This window comes from Leptodactylus fuscus, chromosome 6 (genome assembly GCF_031893055.1).
Source record: "Leptodactylus fuscus isolate aLepFus1 chromosome 6, aLepFus1.hap2, whole genome shotgun sequence".
Taxonomy (NCBI): domain Eukaryota; kingdom Metazoa; phylum Chordata; class Amphibia; order Anura; family Leptodactylidae; genus Leptodactylus; species Leptodactylus fuscus.
The window spans coordinates 18,705,961-18,724,220 of record NC_134270.1 but is presented as its reverse complement, the minus strand read 5'-3'; the positions used below and the strand labels follow the sequence as shown (position 1 = coordinate 18,724,220).

The window sequence follows — 18,260 nt, the reverse complement described above, 5'->3', positions numbered from 1 at the left end:
TTCTGGCACTCTTCTGTGATGTCATGTACCCAGGGTCACTACTAAGATCTGTGACGTTATGACGCTCGGCATGCCCATGTCACTGCTGAGGCCCAACCACAGGCGGCAGTGGTGACCCCTGGCGCATGAGGTCAAAAGTGAGCACCAGAGGGCCTGGAGAAGGAAGACACAGATCACTGGACGCAGTAAGGAGGCTCGAAAGAGTTGAGGGAAGGAGAGTTTAAATGTTGGGCTTTCACCTATTATACTTTGGGGTCTGTAGGTCTGTTATAAAGCTGCCCCCAACCACATTAAAAGAGAAGTTTATATTTACACCTAGAGATGAGTCTGTTGAGACTCATCTCTGGTGCTCCCGGTCTGATGAGACTCATCTCTGGTGCTCCCGCTCTGATGCATACACAGTGAAGCCAAGGTGAACTTCTCCTGGTTTCTCCGTACAACTGTGCAGGGCTATTTAGGACACCCAGTTCCTAAGGACCTGTGGGTGGTTTAGTGTCCCAAATCGCCCTACAGTTTCTAATTAACGTCTATGCATTTAGAGTGGGTTTGTAGTGTAGAGGTGTCCCAATACTTTTCTCCATATAATGTCCATGAATGCCATATGTCCCATCTACATTTAGATGGGACATCTACTCAAAAATGAGTTTCTCTTTTACCCAGAAGAACTTACACAAAATATCCTATGTAGGAGGATTTCAATAACACACAGCGGACAGCAAATCTAAAAGTGCCCCTTAATAAAGTGTATTATTAAAAGAATTTTAATGTCATTTATTTGCCATGTTAAAGCTTTATAATTTATATATACACGTAATGTACAGGCAAATAGAAAAATCTTTCTATGGAACAGTACACATGGTGGCTCAGTGGTTAGTACTGCTGTCTTGCAGAGATGAAGTCTAGTCAAGGACATCTGCAGGGAGTTTCTATAATCTCCCCATTTTTTGTATGGGTTTCCTCCCACACCCTAAAAACGTACCAATTGGAAATTTAGATTGTGAGCCCAATATGGGACAGTATCGACTAACTATAAAGCGCTTTGGAATATGATGGCGCTAAATAAGTACACTATGTTTAAAGAAAAACCCTATTGAGGTTTTTAGTCATAGAAAATCCTCTCATTTACAACAGCATTTACAGCACAGGCCTCTCATACAGAACCTCCTGGGTTCGAGACAAAGGTAGAACAAAAGTTAAATAGAGGGCAATCTCCCAACTAGGACACCCACAGGGCAATTCCCTGTTCTGTAGGGTTCTAACAGTTTGATGAGGAACAGAACCTGCCGCATCAAAAAATTAGTTTATAAATCTTTTCCCCATTAAAACAGCACAGATAAGTCAATACATCATGTAAGGTTGACTGCAGTGCTGGCAGGAGGGCGGTATAAAGCGTAAGTAGAGTAAACCAGCGCTCTATTATTGGTTAATATAACAAGCTTTGAAAAAAGAAAATTGCAACTTCTCTGTGTGAGTTTTTTGATGTTTAAGAAGATGTGATTTGTGGGTAAAACATTTCCCACACTCTGAACATGAATATGGCTTCTCTCCAGTGTGTATTCTCAGATGTCTAATAAGATCTGATTTTTGGTTGAAACATTTCCCACATTCTGAACATGTAAATGGTTTTTCCCCCGTGTGAATTTTCTGATGCTTAACTAAAATTGAATTATTGCTATAACATTTTCCACATTCTGAACATGAATATGGCTTCTCTCCCGTGTGAAGTCTCTGATGAGTGACAAGCTCTGATTTCTGGTGAAAACATTTCCCACATTCTGGGCACAAAAAGGTCTTTTCCCCTGTGTGAATTCTCTGATGTCTAGTTAGAGCTGATCTATCTCTACAAAGTTTCCCACATTCTGAACATGGAAATGGCTTCTCTCCTGTGTGAATTCTTTGATGTTTAACAAGATCTGATTTCTGATAAAAACATTTCCCACATTCTGAACATGCAAATGGCATTTCTCCTGTGTGAATTCTCTCATGTCTAGCAAGACTTGCTTTATCACCATAACATTTCTCACATTTCGAACATGAAAAGGGCTTCTCTCCTGTGTGAATTCTCTGATGTTTTACAAGCCCTGCTTTCTGGTTAAAACATTTCCCACAGTCTGAACATGAATATGGTTTCTCGCCTCTGTGACGTCTCTTATGCTTAACAAGATTTGTGTGAGCTGTAAAATATTTCCCACATTCAGAACATGAATACAGCGTCTCCTCTGTGTCACTTCTTTGTTGTACAGCATTCCTTTTGTGGCTTTTATCTTTCTTCTCAGTTTGTGACGGATCAGAAGATCGGACCTGTATAGAAGGATCAGATGATGGATCTTTGCTGCGAAGGGCTGAGGGTATATCTGGGATAATGACATGTTCCTCATATGTATCTTGTGTGATACCACTATCATCTGCTTGATAATCTGAAGATATGAGATGTCCATCTGAGCTCCAGGTACAGTCATCTGCCAAGAAGAAAAGTAATGATTATTTAAAATTTAAAAAGGTAGTCACAGTGCAGAGGGATCTACCCTATCCTCATTAGCACAAGGAAGTACAAGAAGCAATGGGATGAAACTAAAGGGAAAGAGATACAGATTAGACATTAGGAAAAACTTTCTGACAGTGAGGGTAGTGAGAGAGTGGAATAGACTGCCACGGGAGGTGGTGGGCGCTCCATCAATGGAAATCTTCAAGCGGAATCTGGATAAACATATAGCTGTGATGATTTAGGAAAACCTGCACTCGCAGGGGGTTGGACCCGATGGCCCTTGAGGTCCCTTCCAACTCTACCAAAAGTAAAGTAAAGTAAAGTAAAATAATATATCGACATGTATCATGTATCACTGCAGAACTGCATATATTTGTAGCATTCACTTTAAATAGGGTGCAGGGGAACACGAGCAGCTTACAGTCTGCAGGGAGAGAAAGATTGGCGCTTCTACAGATGATATCTTGAGTCATTTGAATGGAAAAGTCCAGGTAAAGGAAATTGAAGTTGGACAAAATCATGTTCCCCAAAAGAAAAGTGGGTGGGACGAAGCTGTGTTTGGAAGGCGAAATGAAGGGAAAGATATCCCGGCATTGTTGATGTTACATGTGTGAGATGCTAGGAAGCCCGAAATGCTTTTTTAGTGTCAAACAGGTGTACTCCCACTCCGTTGCTCAGTAGTTTGTATTTTAGAATTGCTTTACTGGAGTCCTGGGTTCAAATTCAACCAAGGGTACCAAGGAGTTTGTATGTTCTCCCTGAGTTTGCGTGAAACACAGGTTTCCTGCCTTATGCCAAAAATATACTGACAGATAAATGGGATTCCCACAAAACGGCTGACCCTTGTAGGTGTCGAGCGCCTGTACAGCAGCCACTAAGTCCCCTACTTCACAACACTCCCTGTGCTTTCAGCCTCCATGGAGAAGTCGCATTACAAATGAAATTCGTTGTCATTCAGATGACCCCATTGTCTTTTATTAATAATATCACCCCTTATTATCAATCAGAAAACATGTCATTTCACCTCTTAAACAGCCAACTTCAACACTTAAAGGGGTTGTCCAGCTAAAAATGGACAACCCTTTTAAAGTTTAAATAAGCTGGGGGCAGTAAAAAAAAAAAATAAAGAAAATGTATGCTCACCTGTCCATGTTGCTCCAGTGTCTACCTGCGCCTCCCGGTTCTTCTGCTCCCGTGGTATCTTCTGGTGTGGTGCTGAGGCCTATCAGCGGAGGGCCTGAATGTCACAACCTGTGACATCACGGGTCCTCTTCGTGAGGCCCAGTGAGGCTAACCACTGGCTTCAGAATAAAGCCGGAAGAGAGACAGGAAAGCAAACAAACTAAGAGGAGTGGGACAACAATGCAGCAACGGGGACAGGTGAATATTTTTTTTAAAATTTTTTTTAGAAGTTTAGCCTGGACAACCCATTTAAGTTGTTTTAAAGGGGTTGGCCACTTTCAGACCAATACTGACAAACAAATGTACAATGAAAAAAATATACAATTTTCCACTATACTTTCTGTATCAATTCCTCTCGGTTTTCTAGATTTCGGCTTGCTGTCATTCATTCTGTTACTTCCAGAGGATAAAACTCTGCCCATGGTCATGTGATATAGGGCCCATAGTCATGTGATTTACGGCCCATAGTCATGTGATGAGCACACTGGTGCCGCTCATTATAGTAACAGCACAATAATCAGACAGCTGCCTGGTAATCAGCTGTGCACCTGTGTGCTCATCACATGATCATGGACCGTAAATCCCATGACCATGGACCGTAAATCCCATGACCATGGACCGTAAATCCCATGACCATGGTCAGACTTTTATCCTCTAGAAGTAACAGAATGAATGACAGCAAGCTGAAATCTAGAAAACCGTGAGGAATTGATACAAAAAGTATATTGGGAAATTGTATATTTTTTATTGTACATTTGTTTGTCAATATTGGTCTGAAAGTGGCCAACCCCTTTAAAAAAAAAAAAAAAAACATATTTTTTTTCCCTTGTTAATGATAAAAAAACCCCCACAAAATTGTTTTGTTCCAGTGGGAGCTGCCATCTTTTCCCGATCACCATTGGAGGGAGGTGATCGGTTGTCATGATGGCTGGGAGCCTATTGAACACTGGTTCATGAAAAATTTACATCACTATTAGGAGGAGCGGCTTATCGGGATTTCCGCTTTTCAATTACCTTCACACCAATCAGGGGGCATCCATTATATTGGGGCAAATGCTAGCAGACTGCAGTGAGTTTTTCTATTGGTATTTTATACAGTGACTTGTTTTACCTGTGTGAACTAAACCATGCAGAAGAGTTATTTTATCCATCATCTATAGTAACCTGTAACAGAGGTAGCCATATACACGTAGCCATAATTTCTGTCAGTCCAGTTAAAGCAGGGGTGGGCAATTCATTTTCCCATGGGGCCACATGAGAAATTGTAACGGTTTTAGAGGGCCATGTGCGCCGTCGCAAATTTAGCTCCACCCACTTCCCCACTGACTCCGCCCATTCTCAATCATTTTTCCCATGTGCCCTACAAAGTAAAATCCTCCTACAGTCACCCTAACATTATAACACCCCCACATTATAACGTTCCCTCCAAATGTCCCACAATATTAAGTCCCTCTCCTGGTGCCCCAGTATAAACTAGCAGAAACTAGAGGGGACATTAAACTGGGGCAGCTGGAGGGGGACATTAAACTGGGGGCAACTAGAGGCAGACATGTTCCCCTCCTGCCACCCCCCATGGTTTAATATCCTCCTCCAGCTGCCCCAGTTTAATGTCCCCTCTCCATGTGCATTCAGTTCAACTGCCCCCCCTACATCTGCCCCTAGTTTTCCCCCCACACACACACACTTAATCACACATGCCATCTCTTCTCTCTTTATCATCCAGCAGCCTCCATTGCCGGCAGCTTGCAGGAAGCACAGAGTCCCGTGTGGCTCCGCCCACTAACAAGTCATAGCCTATCCTGGTGATAGGCTGTGATGACATAATCACAGGTCGTTGAACAAACTTCCACTAGCTATGAGGGCCGAATAGAAGCAGTCAGAGGGCCGGATGTGGCCCGCGGGCCGCACATTGCCCAGGTCTGAGTTAAAGGAACAGATCCGGATATAAACTTCACAAATGGAAAAAACAAACTAACTCTAGTTAACACAGTCGAAGATTACATTCAAAATCTATGAATCAATTTGCAAAAAAACTTAACAGATACTATAAATATAATGTGGACAGGCCCCTGTTTAGTGGTGACTAGAGATGAGCGAGTACTATTCGATCAAGTAGGTAACGATCGAATACTACGGTATTCGAAATACTCGTACTCGGTCGAATACCATTTGGTAAACGCAGTAAAAATTTGATTCCCCTCCCACCTTCCCTGGCGCTTTTTTTTACACCAATAACTATGCAGGGGAGGTGGGACAGGAACTAGGACAATGTAAGCATTAAAAAAACGGATACAGTAGAGATTAGTAGTGTAGTGAAATATTTGAAAATTCAAAATTCGATTCGAGTAGACCTCAATATTCGACTATTCAATCGAATACTACTCTCTCATCTCTAGTGGTGACTACTCACCTAGGCGGTCACCTGTAGGAATGTCCTCCTTACACTCCTCATCACCCCTCCCATACGTCTCGGGAACCTTGATAATATTCAAATCTTCACCCAGATATAGAAACTGTGAAACAAATATTGTAAAGTCACCAGATGGATGGAGAAGTCATGTGGGATGTTTTATAGGAGAAGAAAAGATCATTCATTATCATGACCACCAAAAGTGACAGCAGGAGTTATCTGACCAAATAGCTGCAGGCCTCCTGGATAAATCCACCATGTTGGTTCCTTAATCCAACCAGCAGTCTCCATAGCCAGAAAACTGTGAGAAGATCCAGACAACATGTCATGTCTATGGTCAGCTTTATCCTGCCATCTCCACCTTTCTCATTACACAAATAGAAAACATCTAATACTGTGGGATAAAACCAGACTGACCATGAGACCTTCACAGCCCTTCTACAGGGCAGAGGAAGATCTTATGTCATCTTATCTCCATCTACCTGATCATCCTGGAGGACATTTTCTTCCTTACAGTCCTGTGGTAGAAGAGGACTGGGACATCTCTCCGGTGATGTTCTCTTACTGGATGGAACTGGAGGAAACATACAGGGACTGAATTCATTCTTTCCATACAGATAATGAGAGGCCGTGCGTATTTAGTCATGTCTATTACCTGCTGATGTGAGGGGCTGCTGATCCTCCATCATCACCTCCTTGTACACATCTTTGTGTCCTTCTAAATACTCCCACTCCTCCATGGAGAAATAGACAGTGACATCCTGACACCTTATAGGAACCTGACAACACAATGATACAGTCATCAGCAGATCCCTTCATAGCGCTCCTGTATAATGTCCCAGCATTCCCAGCAGTGTCACCTCTCCAGTCAGCAGCTCAATGATCTTGTTGGTGAGTTCTAGGATCTTCTGTCCATTGATCTCCTCATGTATCAGGAAGTGAGGTGGAGGCCCCGGGATTGGGCTCAGGGTTCTCCCCCATCCTTCAGATACAGAAGCCTGACAGTGCCCACTAGAGGTCTTCTTCACTACTGTGTAATCCTGTTTATGGAGAGACACATTAATAAATATCACTCCACCCATTCCCAGAGTCCCTCACTTCTCCATACCTCCCAACCGTCCCGATTTCTGCGGGACAGTCACGATTTGGGTGACACGTCCCGCGGTCCCGGTTGGAGGGAGGTATGTCCCGATTTCAACTCAGATCTGAGTTGAACACATATGCGGCTGAAGCAAGGAGCTGACTTCAGCCGCATATGTGTCAGCGAGACCGGCGGCAGCGGCGAAGCGAGGAGCTGACACAGGTCAGCTCCTCGCTTCAGCCGCATATGTGTCAGCGAGAGAGGCGCGCAGAGAGAGGAGAAGGTAAGTTTAATGTGGAGGTGGAACGTGAAACTGGGGGCAGATGAAGGAGAGGACGGCATGACACTGGGGACAGAGATGGCGAGGACGGCATGACACTGGGGGCAGAGATGGAGAGGACAGCATGACACTGGGGGCAGATGAAGGAGGGGACGGCATGACACTGGGGGAAGAGATGGAGAGGACGGCATGACAATGGGGGCAGAGATGGAGAGGATGGCATGACACTGGGGGCAGATGAAGGAGGGGACGGCATGACACTGGGGGCAGAGATGGAGAGGACGGCATGACACTGGGGGCAGAGATGGAGAGGACGGCATGACACTGGGGCCAGAGATGTGGGGACATGAATCTGGGGGCAGAGATGGGGGGACATGAATCTGGGGGCAGAGATGGAGGGGACATGAATCTGGGGGCAGAGATGGAGGGGACATGAATCTGGGGGCAGAGATGGAAGGGGGACATGAAACTGGGGCAGATGAAGGGTGTATATGAAACTGGGGGAGAGATAGAGGGGGGCATATAATTTACAGGTGACTGTAGGTGGATTATACTGTGTGTGGGCACATGAAAAATTAACGAGTGGGCGGAGTCAACACAAAAGTGGGCGGGGCTAAATTTTCTGCGGCGCGCACATTTTGTCCCTCTTTCAGTTCTTCAAAAGTTGGGAGGTATGCCTCTCCAGTCATAGCATCTGTTATTACTATAGATAAGAATGATGTAATGTGACATCATCAGAATCTCTCACCTCTCCTGTAAGCTGGTGCAGGATCTCCAGGGTGAGATTTAAAATACTTTCCACCATCTTGTCTTTGTCTTTCTTCATCACTGAGGGGTCAACCAGGAAATGTCTTAAATGTCAAGGATGTCCACAAAGAGGAAGTGAACTGAAATGTAAAAACAATACCATTACTGCAGATAATATAATGTAGATCTTATATGTTCGGTCTTTGTATATTTGGCACATGAGATGAATGGCTTTTCAGGACATTTCCACCATGTTTGGTTTGAAGTCAAAGTATTTTTTAAGGTGTTCTGTACTATTAGAGCCCACCATGGGGAACAGCGGTGATGCCAATAACGTTCCAATAACTTGAAAATGAACTAAATCAAATTTGTGATTAATCGGGCATCTTACCTTGATTACGATTAATGGCAATTATTTAGGCCACACCCTTTTTAACCCCTTCCTGCTCTGCGCCATACCATTACGTTGCACTGTAGCGCCATAATAGTCTGATGCTATAATGCTGCAGACAAAGGTGCTATTCCTGCAGCATTACTTCTGGATGTCTTCCAACTCTGGCAGATCAATAATGATCACAGGATCCAGAGGCAAGATCACCCCACCCTGTCATCCCTTGGATCCTCCACCATAAAAATTGGTAGCGAGGAGTCTGAGCAAAGGCTTTTTGACTGCCACTTCGTATAACACATAAGGAACCCATGTGAATCTTTGTGCTGAAATACAATGTATTGTAGTACATTACACTCGGGATGGGTGATCACTGGTTCAAGTCCCATTTCGGTAAGAAGAAAAAACAAAGTAAAAAAAAACCCAAACATGTTAGCAGAGATACATTAAAGACACTTATTGTCTCTCTGATTCATTCTCTCCTTGACTACTGTAACTCCTTACTAATCGGTCTTCCCCTCACTAAACTCTCCCCTCTACAATCTATTCTGAATGCAGCGGCCAGGCTCATCTATCAGGCTAGACGCTACAGTGATGCCTCTGGTCTGTGCCAGTCGCTACATTGGCTGCCTATTCATTACAGAATACAATATAATCTTATCACCCTCATCTACAAGGCTCTCCATAATGCCGCACCTCCATACATTTCCTCCCATACTCTCCACTCACTCAATGACCTAACACTTACATCCTCCCACGCTCGTATACAAGACTTCTCCCGAGCTGCACCACTTCTCTGGAATGCTCTATCCCAAACAATCAGATTAACTCCCAATTTCTACAGCTTCAAGCACAAACTAAAGACACATCTTATCAGACAAGCCTATCACAATACCTAAACCCTTCCGTACCGTAATTAGAATCCCTAAAATTAACCCTTCTCTGTTCCAGCTCCCACATTACCCTACATGATATGGTGCCGTTTCAGGCTAACTTTATATGTCCAGGCACCATCCACATGTTAAAGGACATGACTGGGGACGGTTCATACAGTTTTATGTTTGTGTAATGACAGTCACCTCTATTACATAATTGTCTGACTATTGTATAAGCAATGCTACCTCCGATGCCACCCCTGCTACCTCGTGTCACCCCCTCTACCTCATAGATTGTAAGCTCTTGCGAGCAGGGCCCTCAGTCCCATTGTGTGAAAAGACTTTCTTTGTAATGTATATTTTTGTCTGTATTTTAACCCTACAAATTGTACAGCGCTGCGGAATATGTTGGTGCTATATAAATAAAATGTATTATTATTATTAGGTAACCCCATGCACGTATAAGTCCCCACTATCCAAAAATAGCGTTCTTTATCCCATACGGGGAACACCAAATCTTACAAGACATTGTGCATTACAAAAAATATTTCTGCCACAACAAAAGTGTTCTACAAGGCGATGACACGATCACAATGATCTAGATTTACACAGAATACTGAATGGAATTAAAGGGAACCTGTCAGATCAATTTGGGACACTAAGCTCCATACATGAGTGTGCGCACTGAAGACAAGGAAAACTGCACCAGTGTGAGGAGTATAGAGGTTTTTTATTTTTATTGCGGGCACAAATGGCTTTATTATGGGGCGATTTGGGACACTGAACCCCCAGACCATAAGGACCTGCAGTTGGTTTAGGGGCCCAAATCGCCCTGACAGATTCCTTTTAAGAATTTCCCTCATAGGCAACAAGACCCAAAAAGTTCTCGCTCTGGAAATACGACAGTGCAAGACTGACGAAACAGACTTGATTAATGAAGGATGGGGGGGGGGGAGGTAAAACCTCCCGTAATGAAGGGGTTAATGGTACGTGTCAAATTAACAGACAATGACGGTGACTCTACACGTATAGATATATACATATATGTATATACACGTACCTCCACCTGTACAGCTGTATACTACATTGTACTGGGGCTACAGGACCTGTGATGATGTTGCAGTCATGTGATCAGTCACATGTAGGAGGAGTCAAGTGATCACATGTTGTGGTGTTACCGGGTTACGTGCTTAGTGTATACAGGACTGGTTGTGGTCAGTGCTAGATGAGCTGAAGTGTACGTGCCAGGAACAGGATGTACAGTAGTTACAGTGTGGATGAAGCAGAGCTGTGTGTGTATGACGTGTATGTAGCACAACTGTCTCTGTATGATGTGGCTATGTGTGTATGATGTGTACGGAGCAGAGCTGTGTGTGTATGACGTGTATGGAGCAGAGCTGTGTGTGTATGACGTGTATGGAGCAGAGCTGTGTGTGTATGATGTGTATGCAGCAGAGCTGTGCGTGTATGATGTGTATGTAGCAGAGCTGTGTGTGTATGATGTGTATGGAGCAGAGCTGTGTGTGTGTGATGTGTATGTAGCACAGCTGAGCTGTCTGTGTATGATGTGTATGGAGCAGAGCTGTGTGTACAAATAAATGGGTTTTAAAACTGACCGCCGGCAAGCCTTCCACTCTGCAGTTTCCCCGGGGAAATAGGATGGACACAGGCGCAAGTGTGAATGCCCCTTAGTGTATCATTTGTTGGTGCTATTTCTTCTCCTCTGCCCCTTGCTGTTGGGGATCCTCAGGACTTGGTGCCCTCCTCTTCTCTCTACACAGCCCCTATTGGACAAACCATCAGCAGATTTGGCTTTCGGTACCATCTTTATGTCGATGACCCCCAGCTATATACCTCATCCTGTGACATCACCCCTGCACTACTACAGAACACCAGTGACTGTCTCTCTGCTGCCTCTCACCTCAGGTCTTCTCTTTATCTGAAACTGAATCTTTCAAAAACTGAACTTGTTGTGTAAGGGGGCGTTCACACTACCGTCTGTGTCCGACAGGTAGTGTCTGCTCCTAGTGTCCGTTCAAAATCTGGCACGGACATTAGGAGCGGACACTAGCTGTGTCCGTGACACCTGTCATTTATTTAAATGGCGATCGGGTGCGTTCTTTTGTACTCCGTGCCCTTCCTTCACTGTCCGCATGTAAAGATGTCCGACTTTTCAAGCGAACAGAAAAACCCGACATGTAGGCATCTTTACATGCAGACAGTGAAGGAAGGGCACGCAGTGCAAAAGAACGCACCCAATCGCCATTTAAATAAATGACAGGTGTCACGGACACAGCTAGTGTCCGCTCCTAATGTCCGTGCCAGATTTTGAACGGACACTAGGAGCAGACACTACCTGTCGGACACAGACGGTAGTGTGAACACCCCCTTACTTCCATCTACAAACCAACCTAACCCTGATATCTCCACTTCTGTCTGTGATCTTACTAATACACTGAGGGTGCCTGCCCAGTGTCGGGGGTTGTATTTGACTCAGATCTCACCTTCACCCCACATATTCAGACACTTTTTCACTCTTGTCACCTGCACCTCCAGAACATCTCCAGAATCCGCCATTTCGCACTCTGGACACATCATAAACCCCTCATTGTCGCTGATTCTCTCGACTTCACTATTACAATTCTCTTCTACTTGTTCTTCCTCTTACTAAACTCTCCCTCTACAATCTGCCCTGACTGCGGCCCCCAGACTCATCTTTCTGTCACATCGGTATACAGATGTATCTACCTTGTGTCAGTCATTGCACTGGTTGTTCGTCCATCACAGAATACAATATAAAATGATCCCACTCCCCATAAATCCCTCCATAGCGCTGCACCCCCCTATATCTCCTCCCTCCTCACAGTCTACCACCCTAAGCGTCCTCTCCATCCTGCCAATGACCTTAGACTTGTATCCTCTGTTATCTGAACATCCCACTCCCGTCACTAAGACTTTTCTTGAGCTGCACCAGTGCTCTAGAACGCTTTACCCGGACAATCACATTAATCCCCAACAACAGAAGCTTCAGACCTAAAGTCACATCTGTTTAGGCGGCTCATCACATGACCTGATCACATTGTCTTACACCTCCTCACACTTAGCTGACATCTTCTCCTATTCTGTGCTTCCGCCTCAGATCCTGACCCCTCCATCTAGAAGTTACCCTGCACACCTGTATATTCCCAGATACCGGCTGTTGACAGTCATACAGCTTCAGTTATATGACCTTATTTATTAATACATGGCTGGACCATTGTACCAAACAAGCCCTCTGACCTCCTGTGTCCTCCTATCTCCTCATAGATTGTAAGCTCTTGTGAGCAGGACCCTCACTCTATTGTATGATATGTTTATTTCTTTACTGTCTGTTCATGTCCCCTCTGATTTGTAAAGTGCTGCAGAATATGTTGGCGCTATATAAAGTTATTATTATACACACATAACTCTTCCCCATACACAAATAGTTCTGCTACATACACGTCATACACACACAGCTCTGCTCCGTACATGTCATACACACACAACTCTGCTCCGTACACGTCATACATACACAGCTCTGCTACATACACATCATACACACACAGCTCTGCTATGCACACATCATACACACACAGCTCTGCTCCATACACATCATACACACACAGCTCTGCTCCGTACACATCATACATGCACAGCTCTGCTCCATACACACACAGCTCTGCTCCATACACACACAGCACTGCTACATACATGTCATACACACACAGCTCTGCTCGGTACACATCATACACGCACAGCTCTGCTACATACACGTCATCTACACACAGTTCTGCTACATACATGTCATACACACACAGCTCTGCTCCGTACACGTCATACATACACAGCTCTGCTACATACACACACAGCTCTGCTACGCACACATCATACACACACAGTTCTGCTCCATACACGTCATACACAAACAGCTCTGCTCCATACACTTCATACACACACAGCTCTGCTCCATACACATCATACACACACAGCTCTGCTCCATACACACACAGCTCTGCTCCATACACATCATACACACACAGCTCTGCTCCATACACATCATACACACACAGCTCTGCTCCATACACATCATACATACACAGCTCTGCTCCGTACACGTCATACACACACAGCTCTGCTCCGTACATGTCATACACACACAGCTCTGCTCCGTACATGTCATACACACACAGCTCTACACCATACACATCATCCACACACAGCTCTGCTCCGTACACATCATACACACACAGCTCTGCTCCATACACATCATACACACACAGCTCTGCTCCGTACACATCATACATGCACAGCTCTGCTCCATACACACACAGCTCTGCTCCATACACACAATACTGCTACATACACGTCTTACACACACAGCACTGCTACATACATGTCATACACACACAGCTCTGCTCCGTACACATCATACACGCACAGCTCTGCTACATACACGTCATCTACACACAGTTCTGCTACATACATGTCATACACACACAGCTCTGCTCCGTACACGTCATACATACACAGCTCTGCTACATACACACACAGCTCTGCTACGCACACATCATACACACAGAGCTCTCATCATACACACACAGTTCTGCTCCATACACAAACAGCTCTGCTCCGTACACTTCATACACACACAGCTCTGCTCCATACACATCATACACACACAGCTCTGCTCCATACACATCATACACACACAGCTCTGCTCCGTACATGTGATACACTAAGGGGCATTCACACTTGCGCCTGTGTCCATCCTATTTCCCCGGGGAAACTGCAGAGTGGAAGGCTTGCCGGCGGTCAGTTTTAAAACCCATTTATTTGTACACACAGCTCTGCTCCATACACATCATACACACACAGCTCTGCTCCGTACACGTCATACACACACAGCTCTACACCATACACATCATCCACACACAGCTCTGCTCCGTACACTCTGTAACTGCGTCCTTATCCCAACACGTACACTTCAGCACAACTCACGGTCGTGACTAGAATGGAGTTGCTCCTGGTAGGTATGATGTCAAAAGACGGGGCGTGGCCTCTCAGAGGAGGGCGGAGTTTCGGCCATCACTGCTCGGTGCTGTATAGAGGAAGCCGGAGCAGAGCACATGGAGCTGGAGAACAGAAAGCAGAGAGGATTGTAGCGTGGTAATGGAGGATGGAAGGGGAGAGACAGGTTTGTTTTACATGAGACGGCATGTTGGATGAGGCTGAGGGGAGTGAGTGATGTAGTTACATGGGACTGCACATTCAATGAGGCTGAGGTAAGGAGTGATGTAGTTACATGGGACTGCATGTTGGATGAGGCTGAGGGGAGAGAGTGATGTAGTTGCATGGGACTGCATGTTGGATGAGGCTGAGGGGAGAGAGTGATGTAGTTACATGGGACTGCACGTTGAATCAGGCTGAGGGGAGAGAGTGATGTAGTTGATGGGACTGCATGTTGGATGAGGCTGAGGGGAGAGAATGATGTCGTTACATAGGACTGCACGTTAGATTAGGCTGAGGGGGAAGAGAGTGATGTAGTTACATGGGCCTGCACGTTGGATGAGGCTGAGGTAAGGAGTGATGTAGTTACATGGGACTGCACGTTAGATTAGGCTGAGGGGGAAGAGAGTGATGTAGTTACATGGGCCTGCACGTTGGATGAGGCTGAGGTAAGGAGTGATGTAGTTACATGGGACTGCGTGTTGGCTGAGGGAAGGATTGATGTAGTTACTTGGGACTGCACGTTGGATGAGGCTGAGGGGAGAGAGTGATGTAGTGACATAGGACTGCATGTTCGACGAGGCTGAGGGAAGCAAGTGATGTAGTTACATGGGACTGCACGTTGGCTGAGGGAAGCGAGTGATGTAGTTACATGGGACTGCACGCTGGATGAGGCTGAGGGGGGAGTGATGTAGTTACATGGGACTGCACGTTGGATGAGGCTGAGGGGGGAGTGATGTAGTTACATGGGGCTGCATGTTGGATGAGGCTGAGGGAATGAGTGATGTTACATGGGACTGCACGTTGGATGAGGCTGAGGGGGGAGTGATGTAGTTACATGGGACTGCACATTGGATGAGGCTGAGGGGGGAATGAGTTAGCTACATGGGGCCGCACGTTTGGTAAGGCTGGGGGGGTGAGTTATGTAGTTACACGGGACTGCATGTTGGATGAGGCTGAAAAGAGAGTGATGTTTTATATGGGACTGTATCCCGGAGGGTCTGGGGGATTGGATTGATGTTTAGGGTGGTATAGGAGTCGTTGGCATGGAGGGAGACAGGGTTCTTTGGGCGTTTCTGGCATTTAAGGGGGAGCAGGAGATCTTTGGGGGTACTGCTGCATCTAAGGGGGAGGGCAGTGGCGTGCACTGTATTTCATGCTCAGCAGTGCCCCTCCACAGTATTACATGCCCAGCAGTGTCCCCCTCCCCCACACACACACAGTATTTCATGCCCAGCAGTGTGTCCCCCCCACAGTATTATATGCCCAGCAGTGTGTCCCCCCACAGTATAGCAAGCCCAGCATTGCTCCCCCATACAGTATAACATGCCCATGCTGCGACCTGTGTCCTTGTTTGGAGGTCCCTGGGGTGCGTTTACTATATGGAGGTCTTCCCATAGATAATTAATATTTTTGTACTATGATAATTCTATGTTGTATTTGCATTTATATTGTTGTATTTATGGATATTGTATATATCCTTATATGTATGCAATGAGAGTGTCATTTACTTACTAATATATAGTATTATCTCAATTGGGCCTCCATTTTTTGTATGGTTGTACCACCTCATTATCTCTTTTCTTATATATGTTTTAACATGTATTTAAATAAAGTCTGATATATTTTTGTTAAACATTTTTTGTGGCATTGCGCTTTTTTAGCATAGTGTTTCAAGATAGAAAGAAGGTAGTATGACTATAGCCTGATATAAATGGTGTCTCTTTGTATTAATATTCCCCCAATATCCCCTGATACCCCCATGATATAACCAATCCCCCCAATGTGCTCTAAGACCATCAATGTCACCTGCTGCCACCATGTTTTTATACCCTCCTGTAATGTAACCTGATTCCCCCAATAATATAATCCCCCACAATGTCCCCTTATTATAACCCCCCGATGTGTGAATATTATACTCACCTCCGCCATCCCGCGGTGACGCTGCTTCTTCTTCCAGATTGTGAGCCACATACAAGGTACTGGGAGTTCTGAGAGGACATGAGTGACCCGACACGGGGGACACAAGGCAGTGATTATTCCACCACCTGCACCAGGACACGTAACTTGTCTGTTTTCCTCGCACCTTGTAGACCGCAGGGTACTTTTAACCTATACAGTTAGGGCCAGAAATATTTGGACAGTGACACAAGTTTTGTTATTTTAGCTGTTTACTAAAACATGTTCAGAAATACAATTATATATATAATATGGGCTGAAAGTGCACACTCCCAGCTGCAATATGAGAGTTTCCACATCCAAATCGGAGAAAGGGTTTAGGAATCATAGCTCTGTAATGCATAGCCTCCTCTTTTTCAAGGGACCAAAAGTAATTGGACAATGGACTCTAAGGGCTGCAATTAACTCTGAAGGCGTCTCCCTCGTAAACCTGTAATCAATGAAGTAGTTAAAAGGTCTGGGGTTGATTCTAGGTGTGTGGTTTTGCATTTGGAAGCTGTTGCTGTGACCAGACAACATGCGGTCAAAGGAACTCTCAATTGAGGTGAAGCAGAACATCCTGAGGCTGAAAAAAAAGAAAAAATCCATCAGAGAGATAGCAGACATGCTTGGAGTAGCAAAATTAACAGTCGGGTACATTCTAAGAAAAAAGGAATTGACTGGTGAGCTTGGGAACTCAAAAAGGCCTGGGCGTCCACGGATGACAACAGTGGTGGATGATCGCCGCATACTTTCTTTGGTCAAGAAGAACCCGTTCACAACATCAACTGAAGTCCAGAACACTCTCAGTGAAGTAGGTGTATCTGTCTCTAAGTCAACAGTAAAGAGAAGACTCCATGAAAGTAAATACAAAGGGTTCACATCTAGATGCAAACCATTCATCAATTCCAAAAATAGACAGGCCAGAGTTAAATTTGCTGAAAAACACCTCAAGAAGCCAGCTCCGTTCTGGAAAAGTATTCTATGGACAGATGAGACAAAGATCAACCTATACCAGAATGATGGGAAGAAAAAAGTTTGGAGAAGAAAGGGAACGGCACATGATCCAAGGCACACCACATCCTCTGTAAAACATGGTGAAGGCAACGTGATGGCATGGGCATGCATGACTTTCAATGGCACTGGGTCACTTGTGTTTATTGATGACATAACAGCAGACAAGAGTAGCCGGATGAATTCTGAAGTGTACCGGGATATACTTTCAGCCCAGATTCAGCCAAATGCTGCCAAGTTGATTGGACGGCGCTTCATAGTACAGATGGACAATGACCCCAAGCATACAGCCAAAGCTACCCAGGAGTTCATGAGTGCAAAAAAGTGGAACATTCTGCAATGGCCAAGTCAATCACCAGATCTTAACCCAATTGAGCATGCATTTCACTAGCTCAAATCCAGACTTAAGGCGGAAAGACCCACAAACAAGCAAGACCTGAAGGCTGTGGCTGTAAAGGCCTGGCAAAGCATTAAGAAGGAGGAAACCAGCGTTTGGTGATGTCCATGGGTTCCAGACTTAAGGCAGTGATTGCCTCCAAAGGATTCGCAACAAAATATTGAAAAAAAAAATATTTTGTTTGGGTTATGTTTATTTGTCCAATTACTTTTGAGC

General features: G+C 44.9%; 1 protein-coding gene and 1 pseudogene across 1 annotated transcript in view; both read right to left on the bottom strand.

Annotated features, from left to right (window-relative positions):
* LOC142209083 (uncharacterized) overlaps positions 1-12,025 on the bottom strand; it is a 29,900-nt pseudogene extending 17,875 nt beyond the window's left edge.
* LOC142210374 (uncharacterized) overlaps positions 1-18,260 on the bottom strand; it is a 437,305-nt gene that overhangs the window by 19,278 nt on the left and 399,767 nt on the right. The gene's annotated exons all lie outside the window — the stretch shown is intronic.